Below are 13,889 nucleotides of genomic sequence, written 5' to 3' on the forward strand. Positions count from 1 at the left end.
ATGTTAATAACAATAAAAAAAAGAAGTTGGTGCTCGCTGCTGGCGTTGTGGGTAGTGTATTAAACCAGCTGTTGTCACTCCAGCATCCATTCATATGGTTGCTACGGTTACGGTCCCAGCTGCTTCACTTCTGATCCAGCTCCCTGCTAATGTACCTGGGAAGGCAACAAACAATGGTTTAAATCCTTAGGCCTCCGTACCCATGGGGAGACCCAGATGAAGCTCCTGGCTTTGTACCAGCCCAGCTTCAGCCTTTGTGGCCATTGGGGAGTGAACCAGTGGATTAAAGATTCTCTGTCTGTGTAATTCTGCCTTTCAAACAAATAAATACAACTTAAATAAAGTTGGAGAAACACGGAGCAAGAAGTGGGGGCTGAATCTAGAGGGTGTTCATTGTCCCACGCTGGCAGAGAAGGATGTGCAGATGGTCCCTTGTGAGCGGACACGACCTGGCTGGCACAAGCTTTCTCACCCCTACTGAGAAAGGGCAACAGCAGCAGGTCACCTGCAGGTGGAATGGAGGGCGCTGTGTTAGCATCCCAGGCCTCTCTCAAGAGACTGGACCAGCCGGACATGCGCAGGACATCACACACTACATGCGTGTGGTCGATGGCTGCTGACGACATTGTTCACTCGGGCTGATGCGGCTAGCCTGTGAAGGTGTCGGAAAGACACGGCACTCACTCCGGAGGGTGAGCTCTTGAACAGTGCAGGGGCCCAGTCAGTAAAATGTCAGGGCCCAACAAGCACAACACCTCCAGGGCAAAGAGAAAGCAACTGTGTGCTGCTTTCCCATCACACCTGGTTGATTTGGGGGATTCCAGTGGCACCATATCCCCAGATAGACCCTGTTTTGATCCAGATGCCTGGAACTGAAAGAGTTCTGCTTCAGGTCCGGACTGCCATGCAGACGGCCCCGTGGCATGGGTCCCCTTGGTTGTTCTGGTATTTTCCTTTGCTGGTGCTCAAGGCTGGCAGTCGGTTGCTGGAGAGACACAGAAGGGCCCAGCTCTGAAGTAAAGGATGCCCAGTGATCTTTGCCGGCAACTGTTGATCCCCAAGTCTCCCTCTGGCCTCTGGTTTTCTCAGCTGTCAAGGCTGGCATTTTCCTAGGGAGGAGAAGATCCACACACAGTTTATAGTTCATGGTTTTCTGAGTGCTGGAGAAACGTGTCCAGGAACGTGAGCAGGCCCAGCCTCTGCCCCCCGAGGTCCTGGGTTCCAGCTGCTTTCCTCCAAACAGGGCTCCGGATGTCTGTGCTGCTGGGTCCAGGCCTTCCACTGGAATTGGAGGCAAAAACTCCCTCCGCCACCTGCCTCCCCCCAATCCCTGAGGCGTGCCATCGCTTGCTGTTACTCTAAGCCCTAGAGCTGCATGGCTTAGTCGCTGATTTTAAATTGAAGGATGAGGGCAGCTAGCAAACAGCTCCCTGGAATTCTCAGAAGAAATTTCACTGTATCCCAAGAGACAGGAAAATCACAGGCCATTTCGCAGACCACAGTGCAATGAAGCAAGAGACCATCCCCAAAGAATCATCAAACGGCAATCCGCCTTTCTGCCAGCAAGCCCTGCAAAGGTGTGACTAGCCAAGAATTAACTCTTTGAAGTAGCGACTGGGTTACTTGGAATTTCGAGTAGACATGATCATTGCTGACAAACAATAAGGTTACAAAATACAAAACGCGGAGATGCAGAGAGAGGAGAACGCAAAGGAAGGTATACACATTTAAATAACCAGATCAGAGAAAACAAAATGGGAGACTAAAAATATCCCAGGCCGTGACAGCAGATCAAACAGAGGAGTCTGACTTTGCTCTAGCTGAGACACCTGCCAAAACAGGGCAGAGGAGTTTTGCGTTCACCTTTTGTATTCTGCAAAATGTCAAGTCCCCGGAGAAGTCACCGCAAACATCTCCAGGTGAGCCGGCCCTGACGGTCTGCACCCCCGCCATCTCTCCGGCTCTGCCTTATACACGCACTTTTTTCTTCCCCCAGAATCACTTGAAAATAAGTGACCTGCGTTGTGACATTTCACTCACAGACATGCATCCCCTAGAAACCAGCTCAGTCTCCTACCCCAGAACCGGCTTCCCTGGAAGCGACGCTGAAACAGATGTGCATGTTGGAAACATGCTAAAAAGGCTCTTGAGATCAAATCGGTGGAAGAGCAAGAGAAGGAGGCGGCAGACGGAGGCGAGAGGGAGGCGAGAGGGAGGCAAGAGGGAGGCGAGAGGGAGGTGAGAGGGAGGCGGTGGGTGGGGATCCCGGAGTCACAGCAACGAGAGCCACCTCCCAGCAGAGTGTGGAAGCTGGGACCGAGCTTTAGGGTGGCTCCATGCTGCAGCTAGCAGGAAGTGGCGTGGGCTGCCCCAGGGAAGGATGGGCCCTTGGGTGCAGATGGGCCCAGGCACTTCCTGGAGAGCTGGCCTCTGGCGACTGTTGCTTGGTAGCCGTCCAGCAGCCGCAGGACTGAGTCCTGCTCTCTCAAGGGGGCTCCACGGGGTGTGACAAGTGTCTGCTACAGTTCGCTCATCTGTCCCTGAGTGCCACTTCTTCATTCAAGCTCTAGGAGCTTCCATGGGTGTCTTTCCTGGAGGAGAGTTAGACAAACTACAACCGAGGCCAGTGCAGCTGGAATCTGGGCGACAATGACACTGTCTCGCCCATCGTGGTTGGTCTGCACCTGAAACACAGCAACATGAATAGTAATATTCACACTGGACATAAAAGATTCTAGGAATAAATGTCCAAACTGGATACAGAGAGACATTGCTACATAATTTAGGAACAGGGTGCAATGGGAAAAAGATGAAACTTGAGCACCGAATAACGTAGCAGCTAACTATGGAAGGAAAATTTTTTTAGAAATATGACAAGATGCTCATGACAATATAATTTCAGTGGGAAATTTCAATATCTTTCAAAACCAGTAGATCAGAGAGAGAAAGAAGATGCATAAACGGATTATAAACAAAAATCCATAAAATCAATTTTTTCTTCAAATGCAGAAGGAGGCCATTGCCTCTGTCATTGAGTACAATAAAGTTGGAGGGATTTCATGGTAGCGTGAAAGAAACAAAGAAGCCACAGCTACAATGACCCTGGAAGCTCTGCCTTCACCTGCTGCAGACTGGGGTGAGCTACGCAATGGAGCCTTCACATGCCAAAGGGCTAATGCCTTGTGGCGTTGACTCTGAGCCATAGGAGATGGCATAGGGGACAGGAAGTAGCCAGGGACTAACCGTACCAGCCTCTCTCCTGAGGATGTTGCAAGACAAGGTGGTACCCCAACTTCCCTGGGGACTGCTGCTCTGGCTGCAGAATACTTGGCACCCCAGTGGCCGCTGCCCGCTCGCGTGACCCTCCTCCCTCCTGCCATGCATTCCTTTCTCTCTCACGCACCTGCTTTTCCCCAGGGAAATGGCAACCCAAACACCTGGACTGCAGCTTGTGCTTTCTGAAGCGCCCAGGCCAAGACAACTCCGACCTGGAGAAACAGGGAAAGAACGAGAAAAAAAAAAAAAAAAAAAGAAGTGGGACGAGGGGATTCATGAAAATAGAAGATGATATTTTAGAACTAGTAGGAGAAGATAGCCAGAAAAGATAAATTCAAAATCCATTTCTTTGAAGTGGGCGGGAGAGAGGGGAAAACCATAATATATCAGTCAGGGTTCTATATTACAAGCAATAGAAGCTGATTCGGATGAGTAAGCAGAAAGCAAGTTTATTTAAAAGATACTGAGAAGCTCAGAGTCTCGTTGGAAAGGCTGGAAAGCCGGCTCAAGGTTAAGCAATGCCCAAAACCCACGTGATGGAGAACCATCTGCTGTCACCCTTCCCCACCAGACAACCTGCACCTTGCAACGTTTGCTGGGACGGTCATCCCACCTGGGCCATGAGCACAACCCGATCCCTCAAACAGCTCCCCAACAATTCATTCCACCAAGGTCAAATACACACAGCTTAGTCACAGGAGGCTGGGAATGGAGGTGAAACGCATGGCTGTGAATTTTTCCCACTACAAAAGGGCTGTTCGGAAGATGAAGGAGAGTGTTGGATAAGACAGATGCCTCCTACGGGCAATAAAACAGACAGACCCTCCGGAGGCAGAGGGAGAGTAAGTGCAAGAAAACAAAAGGTCTAAGAAATAGTTCTGGCATAACTGATTACCCGGCATAAAGCTGTCTGATAGAAATATAATGTAAGCGTTATCATTAATTGATTAATTACTCTAGGAGCCACCTTTGAAAGAGTGAAGAAGTGTGTGCAGCTAATTTTAATATTTTATTTAATCCTAAGTATGCGTAATATTCTCATCTCAAGATAGGATTGATATAAAGAGTATAAATGAGATCTTTTAACGTCTTTTTTTCCACACTAAGCCTTGGATATCCAGTCCATATTTTAGACATCCGGCCCATTTCCATTGAGACAAGTGACGTTTCAAGTGCTCAATAGCCACATATAGCTTGTGGCTACTACGCTGGATGTCACAGAGATAAAAGCAATAAAACCGAGGCCCTCTTTCCTGTCATTTAAATAAAAGCAAGTTCCAGATGCGCTAAAGGTTTAACTTTGAAAAATAAAACCATTATGATTTTAGATAAATGTGTGGCATAATGTCAAGCGAGCACAACATGAGATTTCTCTCTCCGTCTGTGAGTGGAATGGCAGGCAGACGGGTGACACCAGGCCCCACAACGAGCTCTTGCAAATTGGTGTTGGAATACAAATGGTCCAGGGCTATCATCAGACCGTTCACAGCAGAGCCAACCCCAGTGGGGCCCTAGGAGGGACAGAAATGTAAATGAAGCAACACTGGGACACCATTCCCATCAGCCTGGCAAACGGGCTGCTCAAACCGGGAAGGGACAGTGTCCCCGGATGACCACACATCACCTGCAGCCCTGTCCCAGTCACAGAGCAGCGTGGCAGCGTCCAGCAACGGGAAACCACTGCACACATGCCCACATCCTGAGACGCCACGCGTGGGATTCCGTTCTGGAAAAGCAGAACGTCAGACCTGTTCCCTTCCACAGAGATCGTGACTACCCCGGGGGGGGGGGCAGGGGGAATGGGGGGGCCAGGGAGCGAACCCGGAAAGCCAACCGAGCCCTCGCGGGAAGACAAACGGCTTAATACATGCAGGAGCATTTGCTTTGCAGCATATCATGCAGCCGCTGAACAAGAATAGCTTCACCCTCCGTCTGCTGCCTGGAGGACACCTTCTAAAAGAGGCGGGGACGTTTAGAGACGGCGGTTCCGTTTTTTAAGAGCTGGGAAGAGGAATATGCATGTATATATTTAGGAATGGCTTTATGAGTAGGAAGAAAGAGACGCAAGTTCACCTGGGAGGAGCAGACCACAGTGACGGAGAGCAAAGCAGAAAAAGGAGAAACAAAACTCGTATTTCAAACAAGGACCGTCTCTGAAAGCTATCGGAAAAGGGCAGAACCGCATCTCTGTGTGTTTATTTGATAAGGCTTATTGATCGGAGTGTTCGAATCCCCTACGTTCCCTGCTTGATTGGAGGACTTCTCATCCTGGGGTTGCCAAAGCCTGGGCCCTTTCGGGTTGCTTCCTGCCGTGATGTCAGTGTTAGGCTTACACTTACCCGGCCGGTGAATGAGCACGCAAGCTCCCTTGTGTGTAGACTGAATGTGGCATCGCGGAGCGCTGCGGCTGTCTCTCAGACAACGTTGAAATCCATTCGGCTGTTGCTAAGATCGCTCGGCCCTTTGCCCTGTCTGCGAGGGAGCTTCCAGAGGCGCTGACCAGTGAACCTGACTCCTATGGACGTAGTGATTTACAGAAACACACAGTTAGTACAGTTCACCTTGAGCTTTCCAGTTCACACACTGTTTTTGAATTTCTTTTTTTTGCTCCTACTTGTTGATGAGTTGATAGCATTTCATTTACTTACCAATTAATTTTCCTGCTAATGACTCGGAAAATATATGATGTGTTCTATTATCTTTACGTGTTTTACTCACACTTGGTTGAACACATTATTAATCAACATCTAGGCTCAATTCATGTCTACATTTTTACTCTAAGTAAAAAAAAATGAGACTTTTGGTATTTGTATTATTATCATTGGAAAATCCGATATACATAGAGGAAGAGAGACAGAGAGGAAGATCTCCCCTCCGATGATTCACTCCCCAAGCGGCCACAATGAGCTGATCTGAAGCTAGAAGCTAGTAGCCTCTTCCGAGTCTCCACACGTGCAGGGTCCCCAAGCTTTGGACCATCCTCCACTGCCTTCCCAGGCCACAAGCAGGGAGCTAGATGGGAAGCGGGGCAGCCAGGACTAGAACCGGTGCTCATATGGGATCCCGGCATGTGCAAGGGGAGGACTTTACCCACCAGGCTACTGCACCGGGTCCTGGTATGCTTTTATTCCACTTTCCTGGCTCCTTTCCAGAATCTCTATCCCATGTGATCGTCTCAAATTGTTTATTTAAGATTTGTTTATTTATTTGAAAGTCAGAGTAAGAGAGACAGAGGCAGAGAGAAATCTTCTACCCACTGGCTTACTTCCCCGATGACTGCGAGGGCCTGGATTTGAACCAGGCTGAAGCCAGGAAATTCATCTGGGTCTCCCACATGGTTGCAGGTGAACAAGCACCCGGGCCATCTTCTGCTGCTTTCCCCAGTCCATTAGCAGGGAGCTGGGTCAGCAACTGGCACATGAACTGGTGCCCATATGGGATACAGGTGTTGTAAGCAGTAGCCTTACCCACTACACCACGATGCCAGCCTCTCATCTTGAGTTTTGGCTCATTATTGTAAGTAGAGATGTTTAAGCTTTAAATTTTGCTGGTTTCTTGGCTTACATGAGATTCCTACCCTACCTTTTTTCCTAAGATTTATTTTCTCTTTGTTGAAGTATCTTTCTCTCCCTGGGAGTTCCTGACAGTACAATGTCCCCCTTCCAACGTGGGGATGTTTGTACTGTCAGGGCAAGGGGGAATGGTCCTGGCATTTAGTGGTGGTCACGGTCAAGGATACAAGCCACCTTCACTTGTGGTTCAGCTGCTCACAATGTGGAATTGTTCTGCACAAAATGTCAACAGCCCCTCACTGGGGGGAGAAAAGGAAACATAAGAACTGGACATAAGCTGCTGCCTCACCAGCATCCCAAATGGGCACCTGTTGTCCCAGCTGCTCCACTTCTGATCAAGCTCCCTGCTGATGTGCCTGGGAGAGCAGCAGAGGGTGGCAGAGCGCTTGGGACCCTGCGTTCACACGGTGAAACCTGGAAGGAGTGGCAGGTTCCTCTTTTAACTCGGCCCAACCGTTGCAGGCATTTGGGGAGTGAACCAACCAGCAAATGGCATATCTTTCTCTCTCTCTCTTTCTTTGTAACTCTACTTTTCAAATAAATTTTATTTTTAGAAACTTAAGTACAGCCCTTAAAAGGGACATTGTGGTGTAAGTGGGGCATAAGACATGGGGCTGCATCTTCATGGAGGATTAACTTAGCTCCTGGGAGGAGAGGGGGCTCCTTCTAAGGAGACTGCCCCTTTAGAACACAAGGCCACAGGCGTGGCAGTGTCCCCTACCTGTGTTCAGAGGAACCACACTTGGTTTTCATATAGGGAAGCTCTGTGCAGGAGGACTTGCCTGGGCCATGTCCAGTGAGGACACAGAATTTCCAGGCAGACACGCAAGGTCGGGGTTCACTTGTTCGAGCCCCAGATCTGCCCTTCAAGTCGCTGTGCAATGACCACAGTACTCCGTGCTGCTCCCTAAGAAACGGGAGCCGTAATCATCCTTCCTAATTCAGAGCATCAGGGTGAGGGTTAAGTCAGACGCAGCATACAGAGTCCCTAGGAGTAAACTAATTAATGTAAAATTCTAGAAGCGGCGGCTGCCCTCCACCGTGTTCTGCGGCTGAGTGATGCTATGGTTTTAATTTACTGTGTACACTGTTTTGGCGAATCTCATGGGAAACCGCGCCCACACCGAGCTAAGCCGCAGCACCCGTGGGCGTGTGCGAGAAGCGGATGGGATGTAGTGTGGGCCAGGCGAGGCTGTGGCAGAGGTCGGCACAGGCCAAAAAAACAGGGCTGGGGGTCACCCCAGTTAGGCTGCCGCACCCACTGATTTGTTTGGGTCTACGGTAGGCTGGCTGGCCTCAGCATTGGTCTGTTCATGTGAAGTATGGGACTGACCAAGCCGTGATGACCCATTTGTGTGTTGCCTGATGCTGTGTGTTGCTGGTGACAGATCACCCCTGACCCCGCACTGGCTGGTGCCCGGGAGTCAAGTCTGAGGCCACCCCGGGCCAGGTTTCTTGCAGACTGCCCGAGTGGACCTCTGGACTCCGACACTGGAAAATCCCAGGCTGTGTGGTCCGACCTTGAAGCGCCTGTGTCGGGACTGGGCCTCCTCAGTTACTGAGCAGTGGACGGCATGCCCGGATGCGCACGGGGGCATGATGGCCAGCTCCTCTAGGCCAGCAGAGGATGTCAGCTGCCTCGTCAGGGGATGGGAAGCGAGGTAGGTTGGACAGTTTTTCTGGCAAGGAAAGCTGCATCTGTGGAGACATTAAGGTGGAATTTGTCAATTAGTAGACCTTGGAAAGATGTTCTCAACCCTGGAACAATGAAACCGAGCACTTCTTAGAGTGATCAAAACCTCTCAGCGAACACCTCAGAACTCCCTTCTCTGCACGGGGTCTCTTAGCCATCATCAAAGGGCCCTCCCCTCTCCTCCCTGCTGACACAGAAGGAAAGAAAGAGCGTGTCCCGCCCACCTTCCTCCGTGACTGACCCTCCCCGCCCTAACCGGAGGCTCACGTGGACATGCAGCCCTCTCAACTATTTAAATAATATTAAAAATAAATTTAAAAAAAAAGAAAGAAAAGAAGGGCCTGGAGCGGTAAGCTTAGTGGCTAAAATCCTCACGTGCCAAGTGCCCATATGGATGCCGGTTCTAATCCTGGCAGCCCTGCTTCCTATCCAGCTCCCTGCTTGTGGCCTGGGAAAGCAACAGAGGGTGGCCCAAAGCCTTGGAAGCCTGTACACGTGTGGGAGACCCGGAAGAAGCTCCCGGTTCCTGGCTTCAGATTGGCTCAGCTCTAGCCATTGCAGCCACGTGAATCATCGGATGGAAGATCTTCCTCTTTGTCTCTCCTCCCCTCTGTATATCTGACTTTGCAATAAAAATAAATATATAAAAACAAAAGAATTTGGGCTTATTCTTCAAAGAAGAGAAGAGAAAGAGAAAGAGAAGAGAAGAGAAGAGAAGAGAAGAGAAGAGAAGAGAAGAGAAGAGAAGAGAAGAGAAGAGAAGAGAAAAAGAAAAACCACGCCCACAGGGGAGACGCCCGCAGGCTATCTTTTTCTCGCCGGCAGAGGGCGCCAGCCCCCCATGGGCGGCGTGGACTTGCCCTGCTCTGCTCCCCACCAAGTCGGTCCCTTCCCCTGGCTTCCATTCTCACAAATTCACCGTAACCCCGGTTCCTGGAAGAACGATCTGCGCAAATTAAGTTATCGTGAGTTATGTGAACCCCAGCCTGCGAGACTGGCTGTCTGCCTTCTGCCCTTTGCTTCCCGCTTAAAGAAGCACGTCACGATGAATTGTCTTAATGATACTGTATTCGCCCGCTTTGGCCATTTTTCTTCTCTTCCTATCTGAGACAGAGTTGTCTTAAGGGAGACAGTTCAGCGTTGCAGGAAAGACACGGGTCTCGCCATCAGACAGCCCCGGAGCTGAGCGTTGGCCTCACCTCCCAGCCCTGTCACCCTGGGCCAAGCATCCCTCCCATGTGAAGTGGGTGTTGGCTCTGCGCACCTGCTAAGAACTGGAGACAAATGAGACACATCATGTCGAGGCCTAGGCACCTCGTTGCATCCCTGCCCAGGCTTGGCAAGCATGGGAGCAAAGCCAAGAAGGAAAGGCAGGGAGGGGCTGTTTCCACCTTCAAGGACATGTGAAGACACAGGTGGCACGGGAAGGTGTGCTGGCTTAATGCTTGCTGGGCTGCTGACCTCAGCTGCTTTGTTCTGCATCTCTAAACGTCAACCTTTCTTGTCTGTAAAATGGACCACATTCATACTCCTCAGAAAGTTGACCATACGGACGGGTGTTGTGGCACAGTAAGTCAAGCACTTGCAATGCCAGCATCCCATATTGGTGCTGGTTGGAGTCCTGGCTAGTCCACCTCAACCCAACTCGCTGCTAATGCTGCTGGAAAAGCACTGCAGAATGGCCCAGCGTTTGGGCCCCTGCCTGTCCACAAGGGAGACTTGGATGGAGCTTCTGGCTTCAGTGTGCCTCAGCCCCAGCTGCTGTGGCAAATTTGGGAGAGAATCAGCAGAGGAAAGATCTCCCTTTTTTCTCTGTACCTCTGCCTTCCAAATAAGCAAGGCAATCTTTTAAGGAGAAAAATTGGCAGCGTGGGGGTTGGTGTTGTAGAATAGAGCATTAAGCCACCATCTTCTACGCTGGCATCACATATGGGTGTCAGCTGACTGCTCCATTTTTGACCTAGCTCCCTGCTAATGTGCCCGGGAAAGCAATGGCAGATGAGCCAAGTCCTTTGGCCTCTGCACCTATAGGAGAGACTCAGATGAGGCTCCTCACTCCAGCCTGGCCCAGCCTGGTCTTTGTGTCCATTTGGGGGGATGAACTCGTGTAACACAGGTGTCAAGATATAATCCCTGCCACCAGCCCAAAGGATTTCAGATACAGTGGCTCAGCCACATCAGCATCTTCTTGTACCTGCCACTAAAAATAGAACCAGCACTTCCTGTGGACCTACTGTGTGTTGCTATGCACAGGCCTGCAGCTATCTTTTATTTATTTGAGCAGCAGCGTTACAGAATGATCTGCCACGTGCCAATTTACTTCCCAGATACCTGTAACAGCTGGGGCTGGGCTGGAGCCTGGAATTCCATCAAGGACTTTGAAGGGGTAAGCAGGAATCCGCCTGCTGGCTCCCAGGGTGCAGGGAGCGCGCTGGGGCGGGCCTGGATCCTAGGCGCTCCAACACGCCAGGCAGGCATACCTAAGGATGGTTTAACAAGCTGTATCTCGACGTGCACCCCAGAAAGGTTCTTGGGTTTTCTCTGGGCCGTCCAGGTGCTGGGCAGAGGCGTGGACTCGACCATGGCTGGGTTCAAGGACAACTGGGATCCAGCAAGGGGAGCATGAGAGTGAGGAAGAAGAGGAGGCGGGGGTCTAACCAGGTAGGGAAGAAGCGAGGCCACAAAGGGGCAAGGGACTTCACGCAGGTGGGAGAGCAGGCGGAACAGCCACCGCAGTGGGACATTCCCCTTAGTTCTGGTTTCAGATGTGACTCAAGGGGAACTTCAAACGCTGGAGATAATTCACTTACCTAGTAGCTATTCGCTCAAAGTCTGGTCATTTTAGAATTTGAAATCCATCATTTATTGAACACTGATGAATACCATCTCAGGCACCGCGCTCAGTGTGGCGTGGCAGCCCTCTCACACGGAATTCTCCCTACAACCCATTGAGGACAGTCCTGTCTCCTCCCTCGTGAACAGGTGAAATGACGAAGCACAGAAGCGGGCTCAGCAAGCAACCCAGGGATACAGATGCCACAGGCCAGAAACGTCTGCGTGGTTACACAGTTCTGGGTGCCAGCAACCATGCTCCCCTACGTGTGGGTCAGTGCCTGGGAGTTCTGTCATCAGAGGGCGCCTGCCGTGTTGGCACGGTGGTGGCGACCAGCAGGCAGGTGGTGGGGACCTGGACCCCTTTCCTTGTGTGTAGTCTTGGTGGAACTGAAATTCATGGTGTCTGCCCTTTTTAGCTCAGAATGCACCTGTTACCTAAGTTTGGCCAGCTGGACTCTTGCTCCAGGGACTTCAACTTGGATCAAGACAGTGGAGAAAAAGAATTGATTCATTTGGACCCCCTGCAATGACCAGAGCCGAGCCAACCCAAAGTCAGAAGCCAAGAGCCTCTTCCGAGTCTCCCACATGGCTGCAGGGTCCAAAGGCTTTGAGTCATCCTCTGTTGCTTTCCCAGGCCACAAACAGGGAGCTGGATAGGAAGCGGAGCAGCCAGGACATAAACCAGCACCCGTGTGGTATGCCAGCACTTGTAGGCAAAGGATTAGCTAGTCGAGCTGTCATGACAGTCCTATAGCTTTCTTTTCTTTAAAAAAAAATAATTGTTTATTTGAAAAGCAGTGTGTCAGAGAGAGAGAGAGAGAGAGAGAGATCTTCCATCCACTGGTTCACTCCGCACATGGTTGTAGCAGCCAGGCTTGGATCAAACAGATTGGATCAAACAGAAGAAGAAGCCAGGAGCTTCATCCAGGTCTCCCATGTGGGTACAGAGCCCTCGCCCCGGGCCGTCCTCCACTGCTTATCCAGGTGTATGGGCAGAGAGCCGATTCAGAAGCAGAGTAGCCAGGACCGGAACAAGTACTGTCTTAGGGCATGCCATCATCACCAGCGGCAGTTGCACCACAGCCCTGTCCTGGCAGACAGCTGTCAGGTCCCTGGGGTTGCTCGGAATTCCTGGTACTTTCTCTGCTGAGGGTCTGAGCACATTGGTGTCAGCACAGGGCGAAGGCTGAGCCCACCCAGCAAGAAGGGGAACCAAGGGGACGGAAGCAGGAGACCTGACCTCAGAACGGCCTTGACCGAGATTACCCTGATTGTTGTCCATCTGCAAAAACTCACTCCCCAGCAGTTTCCCACTGCGGCTGAGGCTGGGAAGTAACCCGCAGTGGGCAGGCACGTTCCAGTGGAGAATAGATTTTGGCAGATAGCTAGCAAACCATGCCACCCCCACGTGGAGCCAGTTTTTGAGCAGGTTCTCCCCTTTTTCTTTATAAAAACGCATTTTTAAAATTTATTTGAAAGGCATGGGGGAGAGAGAGAGCAATCGTCCATCTGCTGGTTCCCTTTTCAAATGGCTGCAATGGCCATTGATGCATGATTGAGACCATGGATGCTTTGGGCCAATCCAAAGCCAGCAGCCAGGAGCTTCTTCTAGATCTTTCACTGGGCACAGTCTCAGACATTTGGGCCCTCTTCCGCTGACTTTCCTGGCCATTAGCAAGGAACTAGATTGAAAGTGGAAATAGTTGGGACTCAAACTGTCACAGACATGGGATGCCAGTGTAGCAGGCAGTAGATTTCCTTGCTATGCCACAACACTGGTCCCCAGCAGATTCTCTTCTAAGATAACTGATATTCTCTCTCTCTTTTCCTCTCTCTCTCCTCTCTCTCCTTTCTCTGATGCTCTGCATTTCAAATAAATACACCGTTAAGAACAGTAACACTACTCTAACAAGCAGCAACAACGCAGTGGGGAAGAAATTGATGGAGAGAATCCTGGCAAGCAACAGTCTACAGAAGCTTTGGTACCCAGAACGTGACGGAGACACCAACACCAAGATCCTGGCCTGGTGTGGAAATGAGCTTCGGGGGGGGGGTGTCACAGTTGCTGGTTTGTTATTGGCTGCTGCTGTCACTGCTGGCCAGGGGAGTTGAGTGTGGCTGAGATGGCAGGGGGACGGACCTGCAAGAGGTGAGCGCTGGCTGGGATGAGGCCTCAAGCTTCCAAAGGGCAGGGCTCCTCAAAGTCACAGGCAACTCCCCAGGGGCGTGCACCTGCTTTGCACGCCAAGCATACAGCCATGGAGTACTCAGGTGTGTGTGTGTATGTGTGAAGGATTTATTTTATTGGGTAGGTAGATCAGATATATGCATAGGAGAGACAGAAAGATCTTCCATCTGCTGGTTCACTCCCGCAGTAGCTGCAACAAGCTAGCAACAGGGAGCTTCTTCCACATCTCCCAGTTAGGTACAGGATCCCAAGGCTTTGAGCCATCCTCTACTGCTTTCCCAGGCCACAAGCAGGGAGCTGGGTGGGAAGCGGAGCAGCTGGGACA

Source organism: Ochotona curzoniae, unplaced genomic scaffold, assembly GCF_017591425.1.
Source record: "Ochotona curzoniae isolate NIBS_2020 unplaced genomic scaffold, NIBS_Ocur_1.0 contig_3520, whole genome shotgun sequence".
Taxonomy (NCBI): domain Eukaryota; kingdom Metazoa; phylum Chordata; class Mammalia; order Lagomorpha; family Ochotonidae; genus Ochotona; species Ochotona curzoniae.